Source organism: Mustela putorius, unplaced genomic scaffold (assembly GCF_011764305.1).
Source record: "Mustela putorius furo isolate JIRA1106 unplaced genomic scaffold, ASM1176430v1.1 tig00000379_pilon_pilon_pilon, whole genome shotgun sequence".
Taxonomy (NCBI): Eukaryota; Metazoa; Chordata; class Mammalia; order Carnivora; family Mustelidae; genus Mustela; species Mustela putorius.
In genome coordinates, this window is record NW_025421366.1 from 64,589 (window position 1) to 92,124 (window position 27,536).

A 27,536-nucleotide genomic window follows, 5' to 3' on the forward strand; every position below is an offset into this window, starting at 1 on the left:
GTTCAATAAACTTATTGGGGTTGCTACCTTTTGTATTCAACTGGAGAAATAGTCATGATTTCATCTAAATAAAGTGTTATTGATTGTGTTGTTTTCTAGGAATGAGTCACACATGCTAGTTTAAAAGTTTTGTTAAATTCCCAAGTCTGTCACCGATAAAAGCCTTTTGTAGATTAGTAACTTGATCAAAACAGAAAAGTTATGTAACACTCAATTGTTATACTATCTTTGTTTCCATCTTGCATTGTAATAACACCCATCTTAACTCTATTTAAGACAAGTCATCTCCAGATGGCTTTCTGGCATTGATTGCATGATATGAAATCTAGTATAACTAAAAGTTTTTGGTTTTAGTAGCATATAAATCAATTTAGAAAAATATATGTATTTGAATATAAGATAAAGTTTTAAATTATTTGGCAATAGTAATCTAAACTTTTTTTTTGTAAATTTTTATTTTCTAAAATTTCATTGAGCTCTTCTGCAATAAGAAACAAGTTACAAAAAATTAAGGTTTATTTACCCCAATTCAAAATTATTAGGAATATAATCATAAAGGTTGAAGTATTTAAAATATTGAACCCAAAATATTTTATTAGGTAAATTCATGAATGCTGAGCATTCACTGTTAAAATATACTAATACTATTGATAGACTGGTAGAAGCCTAAAATCAAATATTTATTAAATATTTATATCCATATCTTTTCATGGCTTGGTAATTCATTTCTCTAGCATTAAATAATATTCCATTGTTTGCATGTACTACACTTTATTTGACCTTTCACCTATGGAAGGATATCTTGGTTGCTTCCAAGCTTTTGTCAGTTATGAATAAAGCTACTATATACATCTTTGTGGGTATAGATTTCATATTCTTTGGACAAATACCAAGAACTGCTACAGCTGAATCATCTGGCAAGAAAATGTTTAGTTTTGTAAAAAACTGCCAAGTTGTTTTCCATTCTTTATTCTCAATAGACATGGAAGAACATTCCTGTTGCTCCACATCCTCACCAACATTTCGTGTTCTGTTGTCAGTGTTCTGGATTCTGGGTATGTACTGGTGTGTCTTTTTTGTTTTAATTTGCATTTTCCTGATGACATATGATGTGAAGCATCTTTTTATATGCTTATTTGCCATCTGTAATATTTTCTTTTGTGAGGTATCTGCTAAGGTCTTTGGCTCATTTTTAATCAGGTTTTTCCCCCATTGTTGAGTTTTAAGGGGTCTTTGTGTATTTTTGATTAACAGTCCTTTGCCAGATGTGTATTTTGCAAATATTTTCTCATAGTCTGTGCTTTGCCTTTTCATTCTCTTGGCATTGTGTTTCACAGAGTAGACATTTTTAAATTCAGTGCTTGTGCTTTTGTAGCTAAAGTTATTTCCAAAACCAAGGTCATATAAATTTTCTTCTATATTACCTTATACATCTTTCATGTTTAGGTTTATAATCCAATCTGAGTTAATTTTTGTGAAGCGTGTATGATATCTGCCTGGATTTGTTTTATTTTATTATTTTATTTTATTTTTATTTTATATTTTTACATTTAGCTTCACCATTACTCCAGAAACATTTGTTTAAAAGATTGTATTTTGCTCTCTTGTATTGCTTTTGCTTTTATATTAAATATAAAATATAATTGATAATATATATTCTGTTCCTTTGTCTAGTCTTTCTGTGGTATTACAATATCTTGCATACAATTATCGTTATGGTATACTTTTTTTAAGATTTTATTTATTTATTTGACAGAGAGAGAGATCACAAATAGGCAGAGAGATAGGCAGAGAGAGAGATGAGGAGAAGCAGGTCCCTGCTGAGCAGGGAGCCCAATGCAGGAATCAATCCCAGGCCCCTGGGATCATGACCTGAGCCGAAGGTAGGGGCTTAACCCACTAAGCCACCCAGGGGCCCCATAGTTATGGTAAACTTTGAAGTCAGTCCTCAGTCTTTGTTCTCCTTCAACACTATGTTGACCATTGTGAGGCTTTGCCTCTCCATATAAACTTTAAAGTAAGTTTGTTAATATTAAAAAAAAAAAAGAACTTGCTGGAATGCATTAATTGTATAGATAAACTTGGAAACCAGTGACCTCTTGAGCTTAGCAGGAGATAGACCATGGACATCAGTTGTTACAGTGGTGCCTCTGGCAGAACCTATTGCAAATCCCTAGGCAAAATGAGACCTCAAGGATCTGAGAGATGTCTAAGAAGTACTTGATACATCCCTTGGGTATGGTTTATTGAAGTGTCCACCTGTCTGAGAGCTGGGGAATCTAGATAAGGGAGGGAAAATTAGTTATGATAAAACATATCAACAAACATGAATAAATTTTGTAAAACTAATTGTCATGGCTCATATACAGTATGACCAACAGAGGGACAATCAAAAGGAAAGCATCAGTTATGTTTATTGTGAAATATTTTTATTCAAAATAAAGCAATGTGAGGGGAACACACTATGAGAAAATTACCAGTTTTTAAATGGTAAACATCTTACCAAATGGAATAGGTTATATATTCTAAGTAGTATATTGAAGAGTAAAACATTGGGGCGCCTGGGTGGATCAGTGGTTTGGGCTGCTGCCTTCGGCTCAGGTCATGATCTCAGGGTCCTGGAATCGAGCCCCGCATCGGACTCCCTGCTCCGCAGGAAGCCTGCTTCCCTCTCTCTCTCTCTTTCTGCCTGCCTCTCTGCCTACTTGTGATCTCTGTCCTTCAAATAAATAAAATCTTTTAAAAAAAAGAAAAGAAAAGTAAAACATTAAAAAATAAAATTTTAATTAAAAAAAATTATGTAATTTTAAAAAAAGGTTAAAAATAGCAGAACCATTTTTCTTATAACTGGAAAATATATTTTATATATATATCTCTCAAAAATAACTTGTCATGGGGGCGCCTGGGTGGCTCAGTGGGTTAAAGCCTCTGCCTTCAGCTCAGGTAATGATCCCAGGATCCTTGGATCGAGTCCCACATTGGGCTCTCAGCTCAGCAGGGAGCCTGCTTCCTCCTCTCTCTCTGCCTGACTCTGCCTACTTGTGATTTCTTTCATATAAATGAATAAAATCTTTTATAAAAAAAATTTAAAAAAATAACTTGTCATGTCTAAAATCAGGAGCATATGGAAAAAAATAATAACTGAGGACAATACTTCTGCCATGTTTTGTGCCTTGTTAATATTTTTTAACAGTCAGTCAACTTTTAGCTTTATTGAAATACCTGCTAAGATACCAGAAGTGCCTTTTGGAGCCCTTTGACTATAAAAATAAATTGCAAATATTCAAAACTTTTACTATGGTGTCACTATTTAGGGCCACCACCAAGCATGATTCAGAAGTAAGCATAACTGTTACTCTTCCGTAAGGAAAAAGGGCATATTTTCAGGAGTTCCATCTGCTGTACCAGGAGGTGAATCAAGTAATGATTTTTGTCTATAAAATAATTCACTTTTCAATCTAACATTCCTCATTCCACATTATAATAATAAAAACTAGGAGGAGACTAAAACAAACAAACAACTACAACTACAACAACCAGCTTTCCCTTCAGTCGAAAAGTAAATATAACCTTATGAGTAACCTGAAATTTATTTTTAAATATTTTTAAGATAAACGTTTTTGTTAAAAAACCATATATTTTATATTACTAAGAAATAACAGGCAAAGTTTTATTAACTTCTAAAAAGTCTAGTTACTTCTATTTATCATTTAACTCATCTCTTTATGAAGTAGAACATGATCACACCTATTGTATCTACCCAAGTTAGTATGCTTTGGTTATTTTATGTTTGCTATTCCCTTGCTTAATTTTTACAATATTTGATACATGATAGTATCTTTAAGTCCATCTACGGTTTCACAGAATTTGTTTGAACTTCATAAAAATGTACCATACTTTTTGCATTGTCCTTGTTTTACTTCTCTATTAACTTTCCAAGATTTATTCACTTTAGAGTGTGTAGCTATCATTTATTTTTATTTCTCCATAATGCTATGTTTACAAATTTGTATTTATCTGTACTTTTAAAAATATCTTAATTATAAACCATTTCTCATCTCACGTAACACTCATGTTACTTCTACACTTATCAGATATTATGTTAACTGAAAACCACAACTCAGCAACAATATAACACCATCTTTCAAAATTAAATGGCTTATCAGAATTCTTTAATTTTATCCTTTATTTGTATTAGATGACCCTTTATTCTGGTATTTGGCATTGTTCATATGGAGGAAAGCTTATAAGTTGATATTCCATAAATAGAAGGATTTATTATGATTGATTAATTATTTTCATTTAGAATGCATAGAATATGGTTGATTTAATATTTCTTTCTTACTCTCTGCCTGGAACATAGTGCTATCTATGTAATAGCCACTAAAATATTAAGTTAATCACCTAGACTTTAAACTGCATATTAATAGGAATAACATACAGAACTCTTCTCAGATTGGGACACCTGGGTGGCTCAGTCAGTTAAACGCCTGAGCCTTTAGCTCAGGTCATGATCTTAGGGTCCTGGGACTCAGTTCTGCAACAGATTCCCTGCTTAGCCGGGAGTTTGCTTCTCCCTCACCCTGCTGCTCCCCCTGCTTGTGCTCTCTCTCACTCTCTCTCTTACAAATAAATAAAATTAAAAAAATGAATTCTTCTCAGATAGCTAATATAGAATATCGTCTTTGTATTCATCAAAGGGAAAGTGCCATATAATAATGAAATTCAGACTACTTCAAATTCATTTTTCAACCAGTAAGAAAGTACTGGAAACAAGCCAAAAATGTCTTTAATGAATCAAAGAAATAGATTGATTTTCAATATCTTAATGTTTCTAAAATAAATTGCAAGATTTTTATACTAGATATCAGTGTAAATATTCATTATACAAGGATATTCTAAAAATAAACCTGAGAAAACTACTTGACATATATGATGACAAAAACGAGTTTGACAAAAGTCAGTTTGGGTAAAATTTACAAACCTACCGCCTGAAATTCTTGTTCTATAATGTAATTATTTTAATTTACAAAAATACAAGAATAATATATCAGAGTAAGTATATTGATAGCTTTGAAGGTATGCTCTGGTTGTGCACTGTTTACTATTGAAAGGGGAATCAAATATGTGATGCTTATGGTGTGACTATATTAAAATTCAACAAGTTCAGAAGCATACGAGGAATAGAATAAAGACAAAAGATGACCCTTACTTATCCTAAAGATAGAAAATGGTATATATGTGCTAGTTGGGGAGAGAATCCAGTCAGTAGATGGAGGATGTGGTGTTGGAAAAAAAAAGACACAACGTTTTTGTTGAACGTTTAGCACTATATTTAAATAAGTGAAATTGTGTGTTAAGAGCCTTGAGTAAAATCCAAAAAATATTTTCAATTCATTGAAGATTATTTAGGAAAAACTTGAAAAATACAACTTGATAAGGATTCCAATAAAAGATTCATAAGCAATACAAGTTTCAGAATTTTTAGTATATTTTCCCTAAAAAGCCATTTGATTTAAATTAAAAAGAATTCTATTTACCTGCCACTTAAATAAGAGGAAATTATTTGGTTTTGTAATAAGTCAATAAAATAAATTAACATATCTTTAGAAAACAGACATGCACACTAATTTAAAAATAATAGTGCTTAAGCTGTTCAGCAAACATTTGTAAAATTCCTTGCCATCAGCTAGCTCTGGAGTTCTGCTAGGTGAGTAAGGCCATGTATGTTACTGCTCAGAGTACTGACGCAAAGCAATTGTCCCCTTCACATCCATTTTTTGCTGTTGATATGTCATGCTATGTTGTTTAGAGATACATAGATGGCCCTACATGAAGGCCTTTTTTTGTGTGTATATGGGTGACTGTGATTTAACTTTCAAATAAGATGGCTCCTGATTTACAATGATTCAACTTACGATATATTTGGCAATGATGTGAAAGTGAAAGTGATTCAGTAGAAACTGTACTTTGAATTTTGAATTTGGGTCTTTATAAAAAGGGCCAGTGACATGTGGTATGGTGCCGTCTTGTGATGCTGGGCAGGGGCAGTGAGCCACAGCTCCCAGTCAGCTAGAAGATTACAGGGGTGAACACCTGATATTCTTACAACCATTCTATATATAACCATTCTTCTTTTTTTTAGTGTAATATTTAATAAATTGCCTGTGATATTTGATACTTTGTTATAAAATAGGCTTTGCTTAAGATGATTTTTCCCAAATGCAGGCAAATGTAAATGTTCTGACTATGTTTAAATAAGCTTAAGGTAAGCTATGATATTTGATAGTTTAGGGGTATTAAATGCATTTTCAATTCTTTATGTGTTTCTCTGTACATAGCCCCCTTGTAAGCTGAGGAACATCTCTATATGTATATGTAGCCTTGGTATGGCTTACATATTATTGGCATGAAACATCTAGAACAGTACGTGTGCCATATAATTGTCTACAACATCAAACAAGTTTCTTGAAATTTTGTGCCAAAGGGGTTATGTCTTTAAGGATTCTTATTTCAGAAGGGTTCTCTCAAACGTAAGATTTTTCAGAAGTTAAGTGAAAATCTGACCAAACTAAACATTTATCCATTTTCCCTAGTCAGCAAATATAGCTAAAATCTATCTGCCATTTTCAACACTGTACTCAACGACTGTAATTCTAATTTAAAAACAGATTATTTATATCAAAACCACATGTTGGCCTAATCTTATACAATATTCATAAATCTCACTCAGAGCCTTGGACACTTTTATTTGTTGACTCTATATGGTACTACGGACATTCATCTTTTTTGACCTCATAGCTTCATGTATGTCTATACTTTTGAAAATACATGCATCATAGTTCCATTGTAAAATGTCTGGGTTATAAAATGAGCTATGCTATCAAAATGGTAATAAGAACATACAAATGACCTGATGTAATGAACTGGACCAGATTGCCAGATATCACATTTCATACCAGAAAGATTCAGTGGTAAGTTTTAAAATGGCCAGCTATACTTCGACTGAATTATAACTCATTTAACTTCTTTCTTTGTGTACAGTATTATACATTAGTCAGTATTAGAGTAAATAAGTACTTTGGACAGATGTAAATATGCTGTAATAAAAAATGTTTTTCTTTCTTTTAGTCCTTTTTACTTGTAAGACTAGCCACAAATACCATGCCTCCCCCAAAATAATTTGCAATCCAAATTTATCTCAAAGTTAATTTGTTGCACAGAAAAAAATATATATATATACACTTACAGTAGACATGTTCAAAAATAGTTACACATCAGCAGGGCCCTAAATGTAAGCAGTATAGTTATTTTGTTTTGTTTTGTTTTTTTCTTAAAAAAAAAAAAGAGGTTATGTGAAATATTGGAATTTTATTTCCAGGCCTAGTATTTCAAGACAGTTAACTACACTTACAGTGTCAACAGCCTCTTGTTGGCAGTATGATTTTATTGGCTCCATGGAATAACAGCAAGAATTTACTATTGCTTATTTCTTTTATGACACACACAGAATAAAAAATTTGAAACATTTGCTCAAGACCAACCAGAATTATTTTAACCTATCAAAATTGATGGGAGGCCTTCACTGCCAAAGTCACTGCTGGGTTTTCACAATTCATTGCAGACAATCTGCTACTCCCATTATGATAAAGGAGAGAAGAGTCATAATCAGGGAAGAAAGCTAGATTAATACTTGTAATTATCATTGAATTATTTAGCCTGCTATAGGATAATTATTATTAGTGTCATTTGATAATTTTCTCTCATTTCATTAAACACAACTGTGAGTAATTAACCTACCTAATATTTCTCTGTATTGGCTGACTAGCTAGCAAACATTCATGAAAATATCCATTATCCAAACATATAAAATGCTGCATTATGATGCTGTTGAATCAGAAAATACCACTACCTGATCCTGTATCTCTTTGCGGATTTGCAAATCAATTAATTCTATGCTTATTGGATTCTTCCCATACAATTGGAAAATTTATAATAGAGTCCATGAACATTATTAGTTTTACCATTTTAAACCAGCAATCACACTTTGACTTTTACAACAAATCAGATATATATACACACATTTGGGTGAGTTTTCTTTTAATCTGTCTGGACTTCAAAATCTTATTCCTCAAGATAATGCACACCAAAGTTCTGGATTAAACAAGAAATTAGATGGCACCTGAACACTTGGTTTAATATTCTCCAAAGGACTATGCAACTTATTTCTTACATTATGACATTGTTTTACAAAGATCCACACTTTTATAATGTTAGTATTTTTAATAATCAATAAAGTCAATTAATCATGATTAAAAATCAAACATAAACATTTCTACTTTTTGCTTTTGACCCCTCCATTTAGAACTTATTTATAGCCTGATGATTCAAAGGTCCCTATGTTTATGAAAATCTGGACAGAAATAGCTCTAAGATCCCATTCAGAACTTGATATTAATCTGTCTTTTTGCTCCATTTATCCTGAAAGCAAATGTAGGACAAAGGATTTGAGTACTGTTAGTTTATCTGGGAGATTATCCAAGGTAGAAAAGAATGGGAAAGTGATACAGTGAAGAAGCAACTTTGTCAAAGAGGTACATTGTTGATATAATTGTTGTGGATAGAAAATGAAGGCTTGCTTTTACTGAAAGGTCCTGAGAAACTTCTTTAAGTTGTCCTCATGAAGACCTGAAAACTGACAATTTTATCTATGGCTATTATTTCCACTTCACTGAGAGCTGTCCTCAGAGGACATTAACTCTCCTCCTACACTTTTGGGTTGTGTTGGAGACATTCTAAAATGAGAGAGAGAACATGAGATGCTATCAGTATTAAGTAACTGCAATTTCCCATGGAACTATCCACCACAGGTTTGGCTATAATCAGGTGTTGGGCCTTGATATCAGAGGGATTTGAGGCAGTATCATTTTAGGTTAATCATTATATCTGAAATTTCCAAAAACTTCAACTGGTGAAACTTTGATTATAAATCTATAAATATAACAATAAATGTACAGTATTCAAATTATTTTCATAGAAATACACAGACAAAGCATCAATTGATTAATATTTAAATGTTACAAAATACTGAACTGAAAGAATTTGGTCATATAACAACGTGTAAGAAGTAGAACTTAGGTTTAGGTTAGAACTCAGGATGCATTTGATACTCAGTTAAGAAATTGAAAGGAGGGATGCCTGGGTGGCTCAGTGGGTTAAGCCACTGTCTTCGGCTCAGGTCATGATCCCAGGGTCCTGGGACCGAGCCCCAAATCGGGCTCTCTGCTCAGCAGGGAGCCTGCTTCCTTCTCTCTCTCTGCCTGCCTCTCTGCCTGCTTGTCATCTCTCTCTGTCAAATAAATAAATAAAATCTTAAAAAAAAGAAATTGAATGGATGTCTGACTATCTTATAGGTTTGCTAAAAATCAGTGACTTTGTGTTCACGTGTGGCTATGCAGGAATTTTTAACTTTCTCTAAGAAGTTATTAGATTTGATTATATAATGGCAGTAAAGGATGGGGAAAAGCAAAGTACAAACCCCATAAAGACAAAGAGACTGAGTATGAGAAAAGAGTAATAGATAAGAAGAATCAATGCATTTGAGGAAAATGGGAATTGAAATACACAATGATTGTTGATTTTTTTAGATGGAGAAAACAAAACTAGCTTGCAAGAAGGAAATAACGGAAGACATGTTGTGATGTGAGACAGAATCCTGGAAAAGGCAGTAACGTGGAATAAAGGAGTAGGGAGAGCATATCAGGTAATTTGGATAGGAAGGAGTTAGGAGATAATTGCTTGATAAATTTTATATGGCCCACTTAAATGCACAGATTTCTCTTCTTTAATTTATATGGAAAACAGCGTGTCCTTTCTCTTCCCTTTCAGAGCACCAGAGATGTACTCATTCAGACTGAAAACCTGAAAAGCTCAGAACTCAGTTGCTTAAGCATAGCTTAGAGGACATATTTCAATTAAGATTTACATTTTGCTGTATGTAGAAGACTTTCAAAAGTGGTTTAACCATATTTTTCATTTAACAAGAAGACTACAGAGAGTGTTTTCTGGTGTTGGTTCAGCGTCTTAAGAAAGTCAAGTGAACTATCTTAGAGGTTTTCATGACTTTTTATTCACAGTTGCAAAAATTGCTGTTGGAGTTCTCACTATTAAGCCCACATTTCTGGCAGAATGATAGAGGTAAAAGAGAATGATATATTGTACGACTGATACTTTGTCATATGGTTACAATATAACTAGAAAAGAGACAATAAAATATTTGATATTGTTTTAAGTTTCCTTGTTGTCAATCCCTCAGTGCTTTCAGAGATTAAAGGGAAAAGTAGATGGATATTGACCTGGCAACTATCAACACCTGTCAGTCTCTCTTGGATAACCAATATCTCTATAATCTCTTCTTCCCAGTAAAAAAAAATAAAATATATTCATAACCCACACTGTGCCATCTCAAGTTACTGCACCAAGATAAAATTACAATTATTTTCAGTTGTTCCAAATGGACAGAATACCCTTCCTTATGATATCATGTCTTATAAGATAGATAATTGGCTTGCTACCAATATACCCAGATGTGACTGTGGAAGAGACAGGAAAAAAATAATAATATTTATTTATTCCTTGGGTTGACTCTGTTTACACAGGTGCATTACTATTAGAAAAGGTTGGTTTGGGACATTGGAATGAATTTTCTTAATGGGTCTGTATGTAATTGGGTTGGAGGAAATTTTTAATTTCTACAAAAATTATTAGAATTCTATCTTATTCTCTTTTGTTAATTTTCACATGTTAACAAAGCCAACGTTTTTGTCTAGCAGACAAGATCTTAAATCCTAACAAAACTCAATTTTTCCTTTTTTTTTTAAGTTTGAGAGCCTCACGTTCTCTCATGCTGCTTTAAATACAACTCAAAAAAAAAAAAAAAGGAGCTAAATGGGGCAGTAAGACCAGACTTTTTATTTTATTTTATTTATCTTGTTTTTAATTAAAAAATTAAAGATTGTATTTATTTATTTGAGAGAGAGAGCATGAGTGGGGCAGGGGGAGGTAGCTGCAGAGAGAGACTGAGATGTATACTCCTTAATGAGCAGGAAGCCAGATATGGAGCTCAATACCAGGATCCTGACTGAGATCATGACCAGAGACAAAGGCAGATACATGTGCAAAATCCCTTTTTTTCTGGGAAACAATACTTTACAAGAGATGTTTGAAAAAGTACTGGGGAATCAACTTTAATCGGAGTTACAAAAATTTAATTGACTTTTGTAAAGCTACAGGGATCCAAATGATGGGAATCCCAGCCCGTTTAGGTTGTGGACCACAGAGTATTCTTCTCTGTAATATTTTATTTTCTTCCATGTCTACTAACTCCAGTCCAAGTTCACTGATCTCTTTTTAGATAGTGCAAAACATGGCAAAAAATACCAAACGAGTGCCCAATATTCTATATTTATTATATCATTTCTAACATATAGAAGTGTGTTATCAAGGCTGTTTCTGTGAAAGAACATAGTTATGCTAAAGTGTGTTTTGTTCTCCAAGAAATTAAATGCATGATTATCACACAATTATAAAATACTTGTGTCAAGAATTTTTATTCAAAAATTAATAAGAGAAGCAGATATTAAAACTAGTTCACATGGTTATTTGGGATATAAGCAGAGGTGTGCAGCAGAAGTACTCTGGGCCCATAATTTGGGTTATAGCATTTATGTTTTCTAATGAAATATCACTAACTTGCATTATTGTTAACAAGAATCTTGTGCATTACCATCAGTTTTCTACATTATAACCTCTTGCTCTACAGTTTGTAAATAACTTTGTCAATAGCAAGCTAATAAACAGGGTGAGTCCAATGGATTGAGATAATCTCCAGAGTTTCTGCTACATAATGCCCAGGACTCCATTGAAAGGACACCTAAGAATTTATTTTGCCCAAAAATTTGATCATTTTTTTCACTGTCCTTACCTATTTTCCAAACCTAGTCCTTTTGCTTCACCTTTCAGTCTATGGACAATCCTGTATCTGACTGACTTGTTAATTCTGGGAATGTCTTGCAGATTAATTTGCTTGCCAGAGGTGGTTCCTCTAATTGATGTCTAAGAACCCTAATTAGTTAAGAAAACTTTTTTTTAAGATTTTCATTGCTATTTATTATTATTATTATTATTATTGCTAATATCTCTATTATAAATAATTCACAAGGGCATCTTTCTGACAAAAGACAAAGAGCTGGCTACTAGTAGAAAAAGTACATTTGACTCTGTCAGTGAAAGTGGTAAAGGGATTTGAGAAAATAAGGCAAAGAACTGGAATTATGTGTTAAAACTTTAAATATTATAGACACATTTACTTAATTTCTAATACTGTTGTTGCTTATAATTAAATAAGATGTTTTCCATGAACCACGCATTACAGCAAATATATTGTTTATACAGATTAAATTTTCATCAAAAGGGACGCCTGGGTGGCTCAGTTGGTTAAGCAGCTGCCTTTGGCTCAGGTCATGATCCCAGCGTCCTGGGATCGAGTCCCGCATCGGGCTCCTTGCTCCGCCGAGAGCCTGCTTCTCCCTCTGCCTGCCATTCTGTCTGCCTGTGCTTTCTCTCTCGCCCACTCTCTCTCTGATAAATAAATAAAATCTTAAAATAAATAAATAAATTTTCATCAAAAAATTGTGAGTGTATTTTATTGTAGGATCATGATCAGCATTTTGCAGATGAGAAAAGTGAAATTTAGAAAAGTATGTCTCTTCAAATCCCTCATAATATATCTGTCCTAGATAGAAGGATATACTATCACAATTGAGGAAGATAATTGAGATTACTTAAAATGATAAACTTTACTGTATAGGGTTTTTTAAAAGTTTGCCACAGATTCAGATTCTTTTAAAATATATATCTATTTTGTGTAAAGAGAATGCACTGAGAAGTAACAAGAAAGTGATATATCAGTGCTACCAACTAATGGCTATAATATCATCACCTTATTTATGAACAATGAAACAGTGTGCAATATTTAAATAAATTTAAATAAATTCCTATTTATTTATTATTAAAGAAATTCCTCTAACAAACAGTATGTTTTGAAGGTTGCTAGCAGGAAAATGTTGTACTTCATGGAAGTAATCAGAAAATATGATCTAAATTTCTGCTTTCAAGGGCGCCTGGGTGGCTCAGTGGGTTAAAATTCTGCTTTCAAGAAGCTATAACAGTAAGTACTGAGCATTAGCTATTATATGCTATGGATGAATAACTGAAATCTACATTTGAAACTAATGGTACACTATATGTTAACTAATTAAATTTTTAAAAGTTAATAAAAAAAAACCCACTATTTTATAAAACAATATTCCCAACAGGCTCCTTTGCTTTAAAATACTCAGTTTGTAATGAGAGTCATTACTTTTGTCTAGCCAATTCTTACATCACTGTTTATCCCTTCCCTGCTTTATCCCTTCCCAGTATCAATAAAGGCTCACTTGGGTCACCTAGAAGCCATGAGAAAGCTTGTAATAGATCTGGCTGGTTTTCACCAGCAATTTGACCACCATGTGCTCAGGGAAGTCTATTGATAAAGGCTTTATTGCAAAGAATTGCAGAAACATGGATGATTTTGAATTCTCTTTCTTAAGGTCTTGTTTCATGATAATATAAATTTAGGGTGGCTTATTGGAATGGATGTTATTAACATATTTTCATAGTTCTAAGTACATGGAATTGTAAAATAGATTAATGAATGTGGCATTACTGACAACCGTCCTCATTTTGAAATCAAATTACAGTGTACTGAGCTGAGGAGGCAAAGCAGATTTGGGATTATGAGTGAACTAATTTAAAAAAGTCTTAGGGGTATGATCAGACTATTGGGTAATTCAGTAGAAAAATGTCAACTGATTGAGATTCTGTGTTCCCTGATTTCAGAGAGAAGTTAAGATAAATAAGTAACACGAGGAGACTAGGAAGCCAAACATAAGTGATAAATTTGTGCCAGGGTGTGTATACATCTGTTTATCTTCTTGCTTTACCACTAAGGTTGCTCCTAGAGGAGAGTTTAAATATGTGTTGGAGCTAATCTCTGTGTATTACACAAGAAACCACATCCTACAGCTCTCCCTGAAACACTCTTTATGATTTCAATGTAATTTGGTTTTTGCATTTTTAGAAATAACAAAATACGTTGCAAACTCATCTACTTTATTACCACCACAAGTGAGTCAGCTGACTCCACATTTTAACACAGTGACAGTCACAGAGGAATGGAGGAATGAGTAGAATTATCAATATATGTGCTTTTAAGAAGTATGAGAGGGTAGCAGCTATTTCGAGGAACCAAAACATGGGTCAGCAGCTGTGCAGGAAAAGTGATGGAATAAATGACTCATTTCAGAGGAGTTCTATAACATATTAGTTCTATAATGTATCTTCAGCACCCAATTACCCGCTTTGATCTAAAGATAAGGATTTACAGTTAAGGTCCCATTTATGATTTGACTGGTAGGGTCTGAATCATGTTTACTATTGTTTTGACTATTACTTGAAACCTATAGTAGTACTTGGGATATGTGTTGTGTATTCTGTGAACATGTGCTATTTTTAGATTAGATAATTCCTGTCTCGAACCCCTGTTAATTTGTCTTTGTTTATTAGATAGTGCTTTCAGTAAATGGATATATCTGAAAAATTGCAAAGCCACTATTAAAATAAGTTATTATTATATATAGCATGGAATTGCACATTCCTCCTTTGAATCCAACAGAGCTTCACCATATCCTTAACAATTTGGGAAAAACATGCTATTATTTTTCTTCATAAAATTTCTCCTGTTAGGCTGTGATGGTTGTCATCAGCAGTAACTCCTCTGAAGGCTTTGTCAAAAGAGTTGAAAAAATTGGAAAGGTGTGAATGAAGCTGTTTGCTGAATATAAAGAAAAGAGCATTGAAGTACAATTCACACTCTTACTTCTCCTTCTATGCTTTCAGATGTTTGACATTTGAAAATTTTGCTTCTAGAAGAGATGCCCTATATAATTCTTTCTTTAAGGAGCAAGTTGCTTTTATAATTTTTTTTTATTATTCTACCATTCAAGTATTTCCATTTAAATTAAATTCAATACCATTTAAAAAAAATCAAAAGTGCATCCAGTATTCAATTCCTGGGCTAAATAATTTTACAAAGCTTTGTGTTATTGAACCTATGAGGTTTATCTGTAGTTTTAACTCTTTCTTTCTGTGATTTTTCCCAGTAGTCATGTAAATGACTGCAATATAACGGACATTGAGGATAAAGGACTGAATAGAACAATCCTTGGCCTCATGAAGTTGAGAATCTAGAAAGGGAGTCAAACAATTCAATCATTCAGAGACAATTTATTGAGTGCCTGGCCTAAGATGAGCACCACAAAACCCCAGCCCAGAGGAATCATTTTAATGGGAGAGATAGATAATAGGTAAGCCAACTTTAAAAAGAAAAAAATTGTACTGGTTTTTCTTTAATAGTGATGCATATTTGAACTAAATAAGCACATTTTAAAAAGAGCAGTGATTAAGAAGAGGTTTTGTAACTGAGTGGTCCGAAAGGGCCTCCCTGAAAAAGTCTGTTTTGAACAGATTTCTGAATAATATCAGCTAGGAAGCTGCGTAAAAATCTCAGGGATGGGTGATTTTTCCAGTCAAAAAACTGTAAAGGCTCCAAAGTCACAATACAGCTGTAAGTTTCTCTAATAAAGTAACTTCTGACAAAGAATGAGAAGAAATAACTAACCCAGGTTTGAAAGAAAAGGGACAGACTTTCTATGGAATTAATATTTAATTAAAGCTCTAAAGGACAAAAATACAATAGAGCAAAATTCTGGTGACGCTGATATACCTAATGAAAATTCATAAACAAGGTGTGGGTAGCAAAGAGTGTGTGGGAATGTTGGTAAGAACAGTGGGGAAGAGTCATCCCTGAACATGTTCTTAAATGAAGCAATTCTTGTGTTGTTTTAAAGGGTAAATTGGAGTTTGCCTAAGTGATTAGAGAAGGATGCCTTGGCTTATGGAAGTTCAAAGCCATAAAGATGTGATAAACTACTGCAGATATTTTCATGTATGTTTGTTGTTGCTTCTAGTAATGGTGATCTAAAAACTCCTACTTAAGACAACTTAAAAATCCAGACAAAATAGCTTTTAAAGTTAAAAATATCAGAATGATTATAAAAATAAGTGAGGGATTACTGGGCCAAAATACGAAACACAATGAGAGTCTAGAGATATATGCCCTGAAGCCATTTTAGCTATGAGAGCATTAGAAACTGCTAAAACACACTGAGCTGTGTTTTTAATAGACACTCGATACTAGAGAAACAAAATTCAAAATCCAGCAGCAATCAAATTTGAGGACTTTGGTACAACCCAAATTTAAGTTGAGATCCCCAAAGCACAAGGAGAAGCAGAAATAAGAGTATAGCCTACCTTGCCTTCTGTGTAAACTGAGAAAGTCAATCACTGAATTTGGAGTATGATTGTCTTGTAGAGTCTCAGATATAAGAGAAAATCCTGCCAAGGAGGACCATACCATTATTATAGCTCTTAATTATCCCTACTCAATAAGAGTTTCAAATATAATGTCTTGAACATAGCAAAATGTAACAAAGCACACAAAGAAAAACCATTAACAAGATTTGATAGACAAAATGGGATTAAGTATGATATTAAAATGATCAATAAATATTGTAAAATGGCTTGATTACTCTGCTCAAAGAAATGAGAGGGGAAGCAAATTGAACAAAAAACTGAAACTAAAAATGATATTGAGAAAGATTTTATAAATGAACCAAATGGATACTCTAGAACTTTAAAGATATGACAGCCAATTTAAGATACCACAGGGGTGCCTGGGTGGCTCACTTAATTAAACCTCCAATTCTTTTTCCTTTTTTTTAACACCTTAATTTTATTTTATTTCTTTCATTTTGGCTCCGGTCATGATGTCAGGGTTGTGAAATAGTGCCCAGAGTTGGGCTCTGTGCTGAGCCTGGAGCCTGCTTAAGATTCTTTTTCCTTCTTTTTCTATCCCTCCCTGTGCTCTCACTCGCTCGCTCTCTCTTGCTTGCAAATAAATAGATAGATAGATAGATAGATAATAGACAAAGCAAAATAAAAGCAGATTATGAAAATAAATATAAAGTTTTTGAAATGAAAGCAAGTTCAAAATAAAATAGAGAAGACCTACATAGCTAAAAGTTCATTCAGAAAATCTACTATTAAAGAAGTCAGTATGACACAATGTTAAGATATCAAAAGATTGGAGCATGTACTTTACAGAAAGGGTAATCCAAATGGCCACTCATATGTAAAAACTGTTTATCTTTATTATGAATCTGGAATTTAATTAAATTAAATTAAAAATAAATTAAAACCTAGAATGGCATACTATTACACACTTACCATATTGGGAAACAGTAAAAATGTCTTGCAAGAATGTGAAAGAATGACAGTGCCCATAATAAAAACATTTGAGGTAAGTTGGACAATATTTAGAAAACTTAAAAATTAAAAAAAAAATTTGGTCGATTCCTAGAAATACAACATTGAACTAAATGAATATTTTCACCAGGATATGAAAACAGATGATTATAGTTATTTCATTCATAACGGCAGATCAGTAGTGGTATATTTGCACAATGTTACATTAAATAAGAGAGAATATTAACAAACTGGGAGAAGGGGACAGGTTGTTATCATAAACAGATCTTCTATGGTTCTGATTATGTTCTATTTCTCAAAATCTTTAAGTTAAAAAATTTTCAAATTTATATCTAACTAGATAGATAGATAGATGATAGATAGACAGATATCCCAGAAGCTGCAATGCTAGGCTAAGACCATGCTTTAAAGGGCTTTTCTATATTCTACTAAATACTTTAAACCATTCATTATATCATAGCTCAGTGTTCGAATCTCCATTTGTTTCCTCAGTTTTCTAATATTTATCTTAAGGTGACCTGATCCAGACTTTTGATCACCTTTGTCTAAATATTTCTATTTTAACAAAGTCCTTTTTAATACTCAGAGACTAAAACTTAGAAAAATACTCTGATTTTTATCTCACTAGATTGGAAAATATATGGTTACCCATTAACTAATGATATCCATGTCTACATTAGCTCCATGACATTTTTAATTCTTGGGAGCTCTTGGTTAAATGGATTTTTTAAGCTTCCTTTAAATGAAGCTTTAAGCCATCACCACATGAATAAAATTAAAGAACTAACTGAAAACAAGCCAAGTATTTACAGAGTAATAGAATGTGCAGTGGAAAGAGTACAATTCTGAAATCATAAAGCCTAAATTAGTGTGATGCATCTTTACTAGCCATGTAATCATAAACCAGTTATCTAAATGTGTTAGCCTCAGTTTTTTCACCCATGAAATGGTGATGATAATACTTATTATGCAGAGTTGTTGTGTGGATGTAATGAAGCATGGAGCATGAGAGTCTCATATTCCATGCTAAAATGATAGCTATTTTTATACTTATAATAATTCTAGTAATAGTAATTAAATTGTTCAAAATGATAATATTCATTTATATTGAGACATTGTATTGACTATTCATAGACACATTTACCAAAATAAATTTCATTTTACTTTACCCCCTCTGAGGCTATATATTCCTTAATTCAATATGAATCTCATTATGAATAATAATTATCATGATAAATATGCAGATTTTTCTTCTATTTATTTTTAGGGAAGTATCCTTTACTGTTGAACATAAAGAAACTTAAGCAAGTCTGTCTTATTCAAAATTTGCATGCTGCTTTCTTATGAAACTAGATTATAGAGTTGTATGAAATAAATTCATGCAGTTAAGACATTTATGTTTGGAAAACTGGGTGGTCAGTTTAGTATTTCAAAAGAAGATTTTAAATTTAAACCTTAAAACTGAGCTCTTTCAGCTCAGTTTTATAGACCATCCTTCATGCTTCATAAGTATTCCTTCATTGTAAACTAACTAATAGTGTTTGTCACAGTGTATATAACTAAAATGAATTTTGTATTCTATTATTTCAGAGTTAGTTGCAGTTTCTACTTCCTTACTTCCTTTTTTGAAAAATAGATTAATTCTACAAAAAGTTTTTTCCAGCTTTATTGAAAAATAATTGACATATTATAATTTGTAAATTTAAGAAATGATTTCTTATAACACTGCAAACTTTTAACATTGTGTAAACTTTGTACAATTTGATAAATTGGTATACATCTGTATTGCAATATAATCTACATAAAAATGTTAATACATCTACTATCTCATATAGTTGCCTCTGTTTTTTATGCATGTATTGTAAGGAATTTTAAGATCTACTCTCTTAGCAACTTTTATGTATATAGTACAGTAGAGATAAACTTCAGAGGTCTTGTGGGTTTTGTTCCAGACTGCCTCAATAAAGCGATTATCTCAATAAACTAAGTCAAATCATTATTATTTTTTTTGGTTTCCCAGTGAAATAAAAAATTATGTTTCCCAGTGCATATAAAAAATAAGCACTATACTGTACAGTTCAAAAGCATTATGTCTTTAAGGAAAAACAATGTATATACCTTAAGTAAACTAGTTCTGAGTTTTCAGTGGGTCATAATTACTGATCACAGATCACCATAACAAATACAATAATAATAAAAAAACTTGAAATATTGCAAGAATTACCAACATGTGACAGAGAGACACAAAATGAACAAATGTTGTTAGAAAAATGGTGGCAGCAGACCTATTTTATACAAGATTGCTATAAACTTTCAACTTGTAAGAATGTGATATATGCAAAATTTAATAAAGGGAAGCACAATTTTAAAAAGTATGTATATATTATTAACTATGATCATCATGCTGTACATTAGATCCCCAGAACTTTTTCATATTATAGTTGCAAGTTTGTACCCTTTGACCACCTTATTCCACCCCAGGTTCACCCCTTGTCAACTCAACTCTAAGTTTCCATTAGTTTGCTTTTTCTTCAGATTCTGTATGTAAGGGATATCGTAATACAGAAATTAAAAAATATATAAAATCTTTGAAATATTTCACTTAGTATAATACCTTCAAGATCTATCCATGGTATTGTAAATGGCAGTATTTATTAATTTTTCATGGTTAAGGAGTATTCCATAGTATATATTTACCATACTTATTTTATTCATTCATCCATTAATGGATACTGAAGTTATTTCCATCTCTTGCTTAGAGTTAATAATTTTATAATGAACATAAGAGTGCAGATATGTCTTCGAATAGTGACTTCGTTTCCTTTAGATATATACCTAGAAGTGGGATTACTGAATCATATGGTAATTTGACTTTTAATAATATGAATAGTTTCCATACTGTTTTCCATACAAATTTATATCCCTATCACAGTGCATAAGTTCCCCATTTCCCCAATATTTACCAAAATTTGTAAGTTTTAATTTTTTGGTAGTATATATTCTAATAGGTAGTAATATCTTGCTGTATTTTTCAGAGGTAAGCAAAAACAACAACATAATGACTTTGCCCTGAGTTTTTTACGTTGATTACTTTTTAATGCTCCTGTTGGTCATTTATATAACTTTTTTGAAAAAAAAGTCTATTGAGATCCTTTTGCTATTTTTTAATTATATATTTTTTTCTTTTTGTATCTGTTTGTTATTAACCTCTTTTCAGATATAAGATTTGTAAGTATTTTCTTCCATTCTGTGGATTGTGTTTTCATTCCCTTTTTTTTTTGGCAATGCAGAAACTTTAGTTTGATGTAATAACATTTATTTTTTTTTTTGCTTTTTTTGCTTTTTTTGTGTTTTTCGTCTGGTATCCAAAAACTATTGGCAAGACCAATGTCAAGGAGAACTTTTCCTATGTTTTCCTTTAGGAGATTTAGTTTCATGCATCACATTTAAGTCTTTAATCTATTTCAAGTTAAGATTTATGAGTGATATAAGGTTCCAGTTTCATGCTGGTTTATGTGACTATTCAGTTTTAAATATCATTTACTGAACAGACTATCTTTACCCATTACATATGTTGGCCCCTGTCAAATATTAGGTGACTGTATGAAAGGATTTATTTCTGGACTCTCAATTCTGTTCTACTTGTTTATTGGTCTGTTTTTATGCCAGTATACTTTATTGTTTTGAGCATGAGGGCTTTGTAGTATAGTTTCAAATCAAGAAGTGTAATTTCGCTTCTTCATTCTTTCTCAGAACTGCTTTGATTATTTGTTGTCTTTTATGGTCTCATATAAATTTTAGGATTCTTTACTTACTTCTGTAAAAACACAATATTGGATTTTTTAAAAGATTATTTATTTATTTATTTATTTGAGAGAGAGAGATGAGAAGCAGGCAGAGAGGCAGGCAGAGAGAGAAGAGGTAGCAGCTTCCTGCTGAGCAGAGAGGCTGATGTGGGGCTCGATCCCAGGACCCTGGGATCATGACTTGAGCCGAAGGCAGAGGCCTAAAGCACTGAGCCACCCATGTGCCCCTAACATTGGATTTTTGATAGGAATTGAATTTACAGATGGTTTTCGGTAGTATGGACATTTTAACAATGTTAATTCTTACCATTCATAAATATGAGCTATCTTTCCATTTGTGTCTCCTTCAACTTCTTTATCAATGTCATAGATTATGGGGTACAGATCTTTCATCATCTTAGTTAAATCTTATCCTAAGTATTTTATTACTTTTGATGCTAGTGTGAATTAGATTGTTTTCCTTATTTTTTCAGATAGTTCATCATTAGAGTGTTAAAATGCTCCTGTCTTGTGCTTACTTTGGCAGCACATATACTAAAATTGGAATGATGCAGAGAAGATTAGCGTGATCACTGAGCAAGGATGATATGAAAAACTATTTTAAAAAACGAAACAAAACAAAATTCTTGTCTTTTATATATTTATCTTGTATTTGGCAGCTTTGCTAAACTTGTTTATTCAAAAATTTTTATGGAGTTTTTAGGATTTTTTTACATGTAAGTTCATGTTATCCAAAAAAAGAAAATTTTACTTCTTCCTTTTTTTTTTTTTTTTTTCGGAGTCTTTTATTTCTTTGTGTTCCTTGTTTCTCTGGCTAGGACATCCAGTACTATGTCAAATGAGAGTAGTGAAAGTGGACACACTTGTGTTTTTTCTGATCATTAAAGGGAAAACTTTCAAACTTTTTTGATTGAATATGAGATTAGCTCTGGGCTTGCAATATGTGATTTTTTCTTTAATGGATTTTTTTAAATTATTTTTTTAAATTTTTTATAAACATATAATGTGTTTTTATCCCTAGGGGTACAGGTCTGTGAATCACCAGGTTTACACATTTCACAGCACTCACCATCACTCACCATAGCACCTGCCCTCCCCAATGTCCATACACCAACCATCCTCTCCCAACACACCCCCCCCAGCGACCCTCAGTCTGTTTTGTGAGATTCAGTCTTTTATGGTTTGTCTCCCTCCCAATCCCATCTTCTTTTATTTTTCTTTTCGTATGCCCAAAACAGCCTATGTTGCATCTCCACTTCATCATATCAGGGAGATCATATGATAGTTGTCTTTCTCAGATTGATTTATTTCGCCAAGCATAATACCCTCTAGTTCCATCCACGTCATCACAAATAGCAGGATTTCATTTCTTTTGACGGCTGCATAGTATCCCATTGTACATATATACCACATCTTATTTATTGATTCATCTGTTGAAGGACATTTAGGTTCTTTCCATAGTTTAACTATTGTGGACATTGCTGCTATAAACATTTGGGTGCATGTGCCCCTTCAGAATGCCACGTTTGTATCTTTAGGGTATATACCCAGTACTACAATAACTGGGTCATAGGGTAGTTCTATTTTCAGCTTTTTGAGGCACCTCCACGCTGTTTTCCAGAGTGGTTGCACCAGCTTGCATTCCCACGTACAGTGTAGGAGGGTTGCCCTTTCTCCACATTCTCACCAGCATCTGTCATTGACTGACTTGTTCATTTTAGCCATTCTGAAAGGTGTGAGGTGGTATCTCATTCTGGTTTTGATTTGTATTTCCCTGATGCCGAGTGATGTGGAGCATTTTTTCATGTGTCTGTTGGCCATTTGGATGTATTCTTTGCAGAAAGGTCTGTTCATGTCCTTGCCCTTTTCTTCATTCGATTATTTGTTCTTAGGGTGTTGAGTTTGATAAGCTCTTTATAGATTTTGGATAGATACTCGCCCTTTATCTGGTATGTCATTTGCAAATATCTTCTCCCAGATAACTTCTGACAGTCATCTTTTGGCTTTGTTAACTGTTTCCTTTGCTGTGCAAAAGCTTTTTGATCTGATGAAATCCCAATAGTTCATTCTTGCCCTTGCTTCCCTTGCCTTTGGCGATGTTCCTAGGAAGAAGTTTGCTGCTGCTGAGGTCAAAGAGGTTGCTACCTGTTCTCTCCTCAAGGATTTTGATGGATTCCTTTCTCACATTATGCTTCTTCAACCATTTCCAGTCTATTTTCATGTATGGTGTAAGGAAATGGTTCAACTTCATTTTTCTGCATGTGGCTGTTCAATTTTCCCTACACCATTTGTTGAAGAGGCTGTCTCTTTTCCATAGGACATTCCTTCCTGCTTTGTTAAAGATTAGTTGACCATAGAGTTGAGGGTGTATTTCTGGGCTCTCTATTCTGTTCCATTGATCTATGTCTGTTTTGGGGACAGTTCCCTACTATCTTGATGATGACAACTTTGTAATAGAGCTTGAAGTCTGGAATTGTGATGCCAACAACTTTGGCTTTCTTTTTCAATATTCCTCTGGCTATTCGAGGTATTTTCTGGTTCCATATATATTTTAAGATGATTTGTCCCATTTCTTTGAAAAAAAATGGATGGGATTTTGATAGGGATTGCATTAAATGTGTAGATTGCTTTAGGTAGCATAGACATTTTCACAATATTTGTTCTTCCAATACAGGAGCATGGAACATTTTTCCATTTCTTTGTGTCTTCTTCAATTTCTTTCATGAGTACTTTAGAGTTTTCTGAGTATAGATTCTTTGTCTCTTTGGTTAGGTTTATTCCTTGGTATCTTAGGGTTTTGGGTGCAATTGTAAATGGGATTCACTCCTAAATTTCTATTTCTTCAGTCTTGTTGGTTTAAAAAAATGCAACCAATTTCTGTGCATTGATTTTATATTCTGACACTTTACAGAATTCCTATACAAGTTAGAGCAGATTTGGAGTGGAGCCCTTTAAGTTTTCCACATACAGTGTCATATCGTCTGCAAACAGGGATAGTTTGACTTCTCTTTTGCCAATTTGGCAAAATTTGGATGCCCTTTATTTCTTTTTGTTGTCTGATTGCTGAGGCTAGGACTTCTAGTACGATTTTGATTAGCAGTGGTGATAACGGACATCCCTGCCGTGTTCCTGACCTCAGCAGAAAAGTATTCAGTTTTTCTCCATTGAGAATGGTATTTGCAGTGGGTTTTTCATAGATGGCTTTGATAATATTGATAATATGTGCCCTCTATCCCTACACTTTGAAGAGTTTTAATCAGGAAGGGACACTGCACTTTGCCAAATGCTTTTTCAGCATCTATGGAGAGTATCATATGGTTCTTGTTCTTTCTTTTATTAATGTGTTTTATCACATTGATTGATTTGCAGATATTGAACCAACCTTGTAGCCCTTGAATAAATCCCACTTGGTCATGGTGAATAATCCTTTTAATGTACTGTTGGATCGTATTGGCTAGTATTTTGGTGAGAATTTTCGCATCTGTGTTCATCAAGGATATTGGTTTGTAGTTCTCTTTTTTGATGGGATCCTTGTCTGGTTTTGGGATCAAGGTGAAGCTGGCCTCAGAAAAAAAAGAGTTTGGAAGTTTTCCTTCCATTTCTATTTTTTTTTGGAACAATATCATGAGAATAGGAATTAATTCTTCTTTAAATGTTTGGTAGAATTCCCCTGGGAATCATCTGGCCCGGGGCTTTTGTTTGTTTGGAGATTTTTGATGACTGTTTCAATCTCCGTACTGGTTATGGGTCTGTTCAGGTTTCCTATTTCTTCCTGGTTCAGTTGTGGTAGTTTATATGTCTCTAGGAATGTATCCATTTCTTCCAGATTGTTGAATTTGTTGGCGTAGAGTTGCTCATAGTATGTTTTTATAATTGTTTGTATTTCTTTGGTGTTGGTTGTGATCTCTCCTCTTTCATTCATGAATTTATTTATTTAGGTTCTTTCTCTTTTCTTTTTGATAAGTCTGGAAAGGGGTTTATCAATCTTATTAATTCTTTCAAAGAACCAGCTCCTAGTTTCGTTGATTTGTTCTATTGTTTTTTGTTGTTGTTCTTGGTTTTTTGTGGTCCTGCTGGGTGTCTGAAGAAAGTACAACATTTTAGATGAAGCTTTCTGGGGAATTTGTTAGTGGGTTGGTCTGCTTCTGATAGGAAGGGAAATTTTATTTTTAAAGATTTTATTTATTTATTTATTTGATAGAGATCACAAGTACGAAGAGAGGCAGGCAGAGAGAGAGAGGAAGAAACAGGCTCCCTGCTGAGGAGTGAGCCTGATGTGGGGCTCGATCCCAGGACCCTGGAATCATGACCTGAGCCGAAGGCAGAGGCTTTAACTCACTCTGCCACCCAGGTGCCCAAGGGAAATTTTTTTTAAAGGTTTTATTTATTTATTTGACAGACAGAGATCACAAGTAGGCAGAGAGAGAAGTGGAAGCAGGCTCCCTGCTGAGCAGAGAGCCAGACATGGGGCTCAATCCCAGGACCCTAGGATCATGACCTGAGCCGAACGCAAAGGCCCAATGAGCCAAACTCACTGAGCCACTCGGGTGCCCCAGGAAGGGAAATTTTTTTAAGAGTATTTTCTCTTTGAATCTATTTTGAGGTTTGGTTTGTGGTTCTTTCTGACTTCTCATGAAGATGGAATTACTTCTGAGGTTGGTTGTCAGGAACCGCATATCAAATCGAGCTATCTTGTTAGCAAATATACATAAATAAATAAATAAATAAAAGCTCAAGTGTTGGTATAAAGCTATTATGCTTTTCAAAACCCCGAACTATAATTCATGTATCGTGGTCATTCTTTATCAGATCAAACAGGAGAGAGGTGGCAGAAACGCACTTTCAGGTTAATTTTTTTTACAAGGAAGATTGACTAATGAACCTACTTTGTTATTCCCTTTCATTCAATTTCCCTGTACCTCCTTTTCTATGAATTGTAACGGTAAACCATCATTATTTTTATTGTTGGCATGTGAGAATTAGAGATCAATGCCCAAAGTGAAAGCAGAAGGCAGGTTTATTAAAGCAACTGCACACTCTCTAAGGGAGAGCAGGTGGTATTCCATGAGGTGGAACTGGCCCTTACTTTGTTTTGGGATTGGATATTTCTTGGTCTTTTTGAAGTGGGAGCACCCTCAACATGCAGTGGATTGATCTCTAATGGAGGCTGCCTCCAATCATTTGGGGGACTCCTTCCACAGGTTGGGAAGAGGAGTTGTTGTTGTCATTTTTATTTTATTTTTTTTAGGGTTCCAAAATTCACCTTTTAGGCACCACACCCAGTGCTCCATGCAATATGTGCCCTCCATAACTCCCATTAACAGGCTTACCCAACCCTCTGCCCCCTCCCCTCAAAACTCTCAGTTTGTTTCTCAGAGTCTCTCATGGTTTGTCTCCCCCTCCAATTTTCCCCCACTCACTTCTCCTCTTGATCACCCAGTGTCTTCTGTGTTATTATTTATGCTCCACAATTAAGTGAAACCATATGAAAATTGACAATCTCTGCTTGAATTATTCCACTCAGGATTATCTCCTCCAGTCCCGTCCATGTTGATACAAAAGTTGGGTATCCTTCCTTTCAGAAGGAAGCATAATACTCCATTGTAAAAAAGATCATATCTTCTTTATCCGTTCATCCATTGAAGGTCATCTTGGTTCTTTCCAAAGTTTAATGACTGTGGCCATTGCTGTTATAAACATTAGGGTACAGATGTCCCTTCTTTTCACTGCATCTGTATCTTAGGGGTAAATACTCAGTAGTGCAATTGCAGGGTCATAGGGTAGCTCTAATTTTAATTTCTTAAGGAGTCTCCACACTGTATCCCAAAGTAGCTGCACCAACTGGCATTCTCACCAATAGTGTAAGAGGGTTCCCCATTCTCCACATCCTCTCCAACACTTGTTGTTTATTGCCTTGTTAATTTTGGCCCTTCTAACTGTGTAAGGTGGTATCCCAATGTGCTTTTGATTTGAATCTCCCTGATGGCTAATGATGATGAACATTTTCTCATGCATCTGTTTGCCATTTGTATGTCTTCTTTGGAGAAGTGTCTGTTCATGTCTTCTGCCCATTTTTTGACATGATTATCTGTTTTTTTGTGTGTTGAGTTTGAGGAGTTCTTTATAGATCTTGGATATCAGCCCTTTATCTGTAATGTCATTTGTGAAAATCTTCTCCCATTCCGTGGGTTGTCTCTTCATTTTGTTGACTGTTTCCTTTGCTGTGCAGAAACTTTTGATCTTGAT

At 33.6% G+C, this 27,536-nt stretch overlaps 1 pseudogene; it reads left to right on the top strand.

The window, feature by feature from the left end:
* Positions 1 to 21,800: 21,800 nt before the first annotated feature.
* On the top strand, positions 21,801 to 21,918 carry LOC123391857 (annotated as a pseudogene).
* Positions 21,919 to 27,536: the final 5,618 nt, after the last annotated feature.